The sequence below is a fragment of the Ascaphus truei genome, chromosome 5 (assembly GCF_040206685.1).
Source record: "Ascaphus truei isolate aAscTru1 chromosome 5, aAscTru1.hap1, whole genome shotgun sequence".
NCBI classification, from domain to species: Eukaryota; Metazoa; Chordata; class Amphibia; order Anura; family Ascaphidae; genus Ascaphus; species Ascaphus truei.
Genome location: NC_134487.1, coordinates 4,491,006 through 4,496,853, shown reverse-complemented (window position 1 = coordinate 4,496,853; position 5,848 = coordinate 4,491,006). Strand labels below are relative to the sequence as shown.

Sequence of the window (5,848 nt, the reverse complement as noted above, 5' to 3'; positions counted from 1 at the left end):
ATGGGAGTTGCAGGGGGAGGCACAGGAGTTGCAGGGGGAGGCATGGGAGTTGGCAGGGGGAGGCATGGGAGTTGCAGGGGGAGGCACGGGAGTTGCAGGGGGAGACACGGGAGTTGCAGGGGGAGGCACGGGAGTTGCAGGGGGAGGCATGGGAGTTGCAGGGGGAGACACGGGAGTTGCAGGGGAGGCACGGGAGTTGCAGGGGGAGGCGCAGGAGACCACACCCACTCCTCCCCCACACCCCATCTCCCCCCATTTCTCTCCCACCCCATCTCTGTCCCACCCCATCTTCCCCCACCCCATCTCTCGCCCCCCATCTCCCACCCCATCTCATCTCCCACCATCTCTCTCCCACCTTGCAACTCCCCAAAATAACATATCCCACCCTCCCCACCCCCCCCATCTCTCTCCCACTCCAACTCACCTCCCCAATCTATCTCCCACCAATCTCTCTCCCCCCCATTTCCCCCATCTCTCTCCTACCCCACCCCTCTCCCAACCCCATCTCCCCCCATTCTCTCCCACCCCATCTCCCCCCACCCATCCCACCCCCCACCCCATCTCCCCCGATTTCTCCCACCCCATCTCCACCATCTCTCTCCAACCCCATCTCCCCCCAACACTCCCCACACCATCTCCCCCCTCTCTCTCCACCCCCCCCCACTCCACCCCACTCCCCCCCCAACCCCACCCCCCCCATCGCACCCCACCCCAACCCCCCTCCCCACCCCCACCCCACCCCACCCACACCTCCCACACACCCCAACCCATCCCCATCACTCTCTCCCCATCTCTCTCCCACCCCATCTGATCTCCCCCCCATTTCCCCATCTCCCCCATCTCTCTCCGCCATCTCTCCCCCCCCCATCTGTTTCCCCATCTCTCTCCCACCCACCTCCCCCATTTTCTCCCACCCAACTCCCCCCATTCCACTCCCCACCCCACACCCCCCACACCCCCACACCTCCCCATCCATCCCCCCCACACCCCACCCCTCTCCCACCCATCCTCACCCACCCATCTCATCTCTCACCCATCTCCCCACCCCATCTCCCCCCATCTCCACCCCCCACACCCACTCTCACCCAGCTCATCTCCCCCATCTCCTCCACACCATCTCCCCCATCTCCTCCCCCACATCTCATCTCTCTCCCCACCCCATCTCTCTCCCACCCCATCAGATCTCCCCCCCCATCTCCCATCTCCCCCATCTCTCTCCGCCATCCCTCCCTCCCATCTCTTCCCCATCTCTCCCCCCATCCCCATCTCCCCCCATCTCCCCCACCCATCCACCCCATTCTCCCCACCCATCCCCCCCCACACCCCCACCCCCCTCCCCACCCCACACCCCCACACCCCCCCCTCCCATCTCCCCCCACACCCCACCCCTCTCCACCATCTCTCCCCACCCATCTCATCTCCCACCCATTCTCTCCCCCACCATCTCCCCCATCTCTCTCCACCCATCTCCCCCCCATCTCCTCCACACCATCTCCCCCATCTATCTCCCCCCACATCTCACTCTCTCCCACCACCTCATCTCCACTCTCCCCACCCCATCTTCTCCCACCCCATCTCCCACCCCATCTCCTCCCCATCCAACTCCCAACCCATCTCCATCTCCCCCCACCCCATCTCCCCCCATCTCTCTCCCACCCCATCTCCCCCATCCCACCACCCCCCATCTAACTCCCACATCTCACCTCCCCCATCTACCCCACCCCATCTCCCCCCCAACACTCTCCCACCCCATCTCCCCCATCTCCTCCCACCCCATCTGTCTCCAACCCCATTTGTCTCCCACCCCATCTCATCTCCCCCCATCTCTCTCCCACCCCATCTCTCTCCCACACCATCTCTCCCTACCCCATCTCCCCCATCTCTCCCACCCCATCACTCTCCCCACCCCACCCCCCCCACCCCATCCCCCCCCCCCACCCCATCACACCCCCACCATTCTCTCTCCCACCATCACTCTCCCCACCCCATCACTCTCCCACCCCAACACCCTCCCACCCCATCTCTCTCCCACCCCATCAACCCCCATCTCTCTCCCACCCCATCACCCCCCCATCTCCCCCCACCCCAACTCTCCCCCCCACCCCATCACTCTCCCCCCCCACCCCATCTCTCCCCCCCCCACCCCATCTCTCACCCCCCACCCCATCTCTCTCCCCCCCACCCCTCACCCCCCCCACCCCATCTTCACCCCCCCCCACACCATCTACTCCCCCCCCCACCCCATCACTCCCCCCCCCCCCCCATCTCTCTCCACCCCCCACCCCATCTCACCCCCACCCCCATCTCACCCCCCACCCCCATCTCTCTCCCCCCCATCACTCTCCCCCCCCCCCCACCCCATCTCTCTCCCCCCCACCCCATCTCACTCCCCCCCCCATCTCTCCCCCCACCCCATCTCTCACCCCCCCCATCTCTCACCCCCACCCCATCTCTCTCCCCCCCCCACCCTCTCCCACCCCATCTCCCTCCCACCCCATCTCTCTCCCACCCCATCTACCCCCATCTCTCTCCCACCCCATCTCTCCCCCACCCCATTTCCCCCCACCCCATCTCTCTCCCCCCCCACCCCATCTCTCTCCCCCCCCCCATCTCTCTCCCCCCACCCCATCTCTCCCCCCCACCCCTCTCCCCCACCTCTCTCCCCCCCATCTCTCTCCCCCCCCCACCCCATCTCTCTCCCCCCCCCCACCCCATCTCTCTCCCCCCCATCTCTCCCCCCCCCCCATCTCTCTCCCCCCCCATCTCTCTCCCCCACCCCCACTCTCCCCCACCCCATCTCTCCCCCACCCCATCTCTCTCCCACCCCATCTCCCTCCCACCCCATCTCTCCACCACCCCATCTACCCCCATCTCTCTCCCACCCCCATCTCTCCCCCACCCCATCTCCCCCCACCCCATCTCTCTCCCCCCCACCCCATCTCTCTCCCCCCCACCCCTCTCCCCCCCCCACCCCATCTCTCTCCCCCCCCCACCCCATCTCTCTCCCCCCCCCACCCCATCTCTCTCCCCACCCCCATCTCTCTCCCCCCCATCTCTCTCCCCCCAACCCCATCTCTCTCCCCCCCCCATCTCTCTCCCCCACCCCATCTCTCTCCCCCCCCATCTCCCCCCCATCTCTCTCCCCCCCCCATCTCTCTCCCCCCCCCCATCTCTCTCCCCCACCCCATCTCTCTCCCCCCCATCTCTCTCCCCCCCATCTCTCTCCCCCCCCACCCCATCTCTCTCCCCCCCCATCTCTCTCCCCCCCCCATCTCTCTCCCCCACCCCACCCCACTCTCTCCCCCCCACCCCACCCCATCTCTCTCCCCCCCATCTCTCTCCCCCCCACCCCATCTCTCTCCCCCCCATCTCTCTCCCCCCCCATCTCTCTCCCCCCCCATCTCTCTCCCCCCCATCTCATCTCTCTCCCCCCCCATCTCTCTCCCCCACCCCATCTCACTCCCCCCCACCCCATCTCTCTCCCCCCCACCCCATCTCTCTCTCCCCCCCATCTCCCTCCCCCTCCCCCTCCCCCCCACCCCATCTCCCTCCCCCTCATCTCCCTCCCCCTCCCCCTCATCTCCCTCCCCCCCCACCCCATCTCCCTCCCCCCCCCCATCTCCCTCCCCCCCACCCCATCTCCCTCCCCCCCCCACCCCATCTCCCTCCCCCCCCCCCACACCCATCTCCCTCCCCCCCCCACCCCATCTCCCTCCCCCCCCACCCCATCTCCCTCCCCCCCCCCATCTCCCTCCCCCCCCCACCCCATCTCCCTCCCCCCCCACCCCATCTCCCTCCCCCCCCACCCCATCTCCCTCCCCCCTCCACCCCATCTCCCTCCCCCCTCCACCCCATCTCCCTCCCCCCTCCACCCCATCTCCCTCCCCCTCCACCCCATCTCCCTCCCCCCTCCACCCCATCTCCCTCCCCCCTCCACCCCATCTCCCTCCCCCCCTCCACCCCATCTCCCTCCCCCTCCACCCCATCTCCCTCCCCCCTCCACCCCATCTCCCTCCCCCCTCCACCCCGTCTCCCTCCCCCTCCACCCCGTCTCCCTCCCCCTCCACCCCATCTCCCTCCCCCTCCACCCCATCTCCCTCCCCCCTCCACCCCATCTCCCTCCCCCCTCCACCCCATCTCCCTCCACCCCATCTCCCTCCACCCTCCACCCCATCTCCCTCCACCCCATCTCCCTCCACCCCATCTCCCTCCCCCTCCACCCCATCTCCCTCCCCCCTCCACCCCATCTCCCTCCCCCCCTCCACCCCATCTCCCTCCCCCTCCACCCCACCTCCCTCCCCCCCCACCCCACCACCCTCCCCATCTCCCTCCCCCCCACCCCATCTGCCTCCCCCCCCACCCCATCTCCCTCCCCCCCCATCTCCCTCCCCCCCACCCCATCTCCCTCCCCCCCCCATCTCCCTCCCCCCCACCCCATCTCCCTCCCCCCCCCCCCATCTCCCTCCCCCCCCCATCTCCCTCCCCACCCCCCCCCCCCCATCTCCCTCCCCACCCCCCCCCCCCATCTCCCTCCCCCCCCCTCATCTCCCTCCCCCCCCCTCATCTCCCTCCCCCCCCTCCCTCCCCACCGCCCCCCATCTCCCTCCCCCCCCCCATCTCCCTCCCCCCCCCCCCATCTCCCTCCCCCCCCCCATCTCCCTCCCCCCCCCCCATCTCCCTCCCCCCCCCCATCTCCCTCCCCCCCCCCCCCATCTCCCTCCCCCCCCCATCTCCCTCCCCCCCCCATCTCCCTCCCCACCCCCCCCCCCATCTCCCTCCCCCCCCCCCCCCCATCTCCCTCCCCCCCCCCTCATCTCCCTCCCCCCCTCCCTCCCCACCCCCATCTCCCTCCCCACCCCCCCCCCCCATCTCCCTCCCCCCCCCCCCCACCCCATCTCCCTCCCCCATCTCCCTCTCCCCCCCCCCCCCCATCTCCCTCCCCCCCCCCCCCCCCCCCCCCATCTCCCTCCCCCCCCCCTCATCTCCCTCCCCCCCCTCCCTCCCCCCCCCCCCCCATCTCCCTCCCCCCCCCACCATCTCCCTCCCCCCCCCCCCCCCATCTCCCTCCCCCCCCCCCCCCCCATCTCCCTCCCCCCCCCCCCCCCATCTCCCTCCCCACCCCCCCCATCTCCCTCCCCACCCCCCCCCATCTCCCTCCCCACCCCCCCCCCATCTCCCTCCCCACCCCCCCCCCATCTCCCTCCCCACCCCCCCCCCATCTCCCTCCCCACCCCCCCCCCCATCTCCCTCCCCATCCCACCCCCCCCTCCCACCCCACCCCCATCTACCTCCCCCCCACCCCCCCTCCCACCCCACCCCCATCTCCCTCCCCACCCCCCCCATCTCCCTCCCCACCCCATCTCCCTCCCCACCCCACCCCATCTCCCTCCCCACCCCACCCCACCCCATCTCCCTCCCCACCACCCACCCCACCCCATCTCCCTCCCCACCCCACCCCATCTCCCTCCCCACCCCATCTCTCTCTCTCACCCCCTCTCCACCCCCCATGTCTCTCTCACCCCCTCTCCCCTCTCTAAGGCCCCGCCCCTGTCTCAGGCCACGCCCGTATAACGGGCTCCCCTCGATTAGGCCCCGCCCCTTCTCGCAGACCCCACTTCAAGCCCCGCCCCCTCTCTCAGGCCCCGCCCCCCGTGGCCGCCATCTTGCGGAGGTAACGGAGCCTCTGCCTGTGTGACCGGAGCCCGGGATCCAGAACCGAACCTAGAACCGGGGACATGGAGCCCGGAGAGCGGAGCGGACAGGTGTGTGTCACTGTGTGTGTGTGTCAGTGTGTGTGTGTGTGTCACTGTGTGTGTGTCACTCTGTGTGTGTGTGTCACTCTGTGTGA

The 5,848-nt window shown here is 69.9% G+C and overlaps 1 protein-coding gene across 1 annotated transcript in view; it reads left to right on the top strand.

Moving 5' to 3' along the window:
- Positions 1-5,630: 5,630 nt before the first annotated feature.
- The window catches only part of PPP6R2 (protein phosphatase 6 regulatory subunit 2), a 210,669-nt gene continuing 210,451 nt past the window's right edge, over positions 5,631-5,848 (top strand). The window contains exon 1 of the mRNA XM_075599251.1: positions 5,631-5,762. The gene's annotated coding sequence lies outside the window, so the exon portion shown is untranslated. The remainder of the gene's footprint in view (positions 5,763-5,848) is intronic.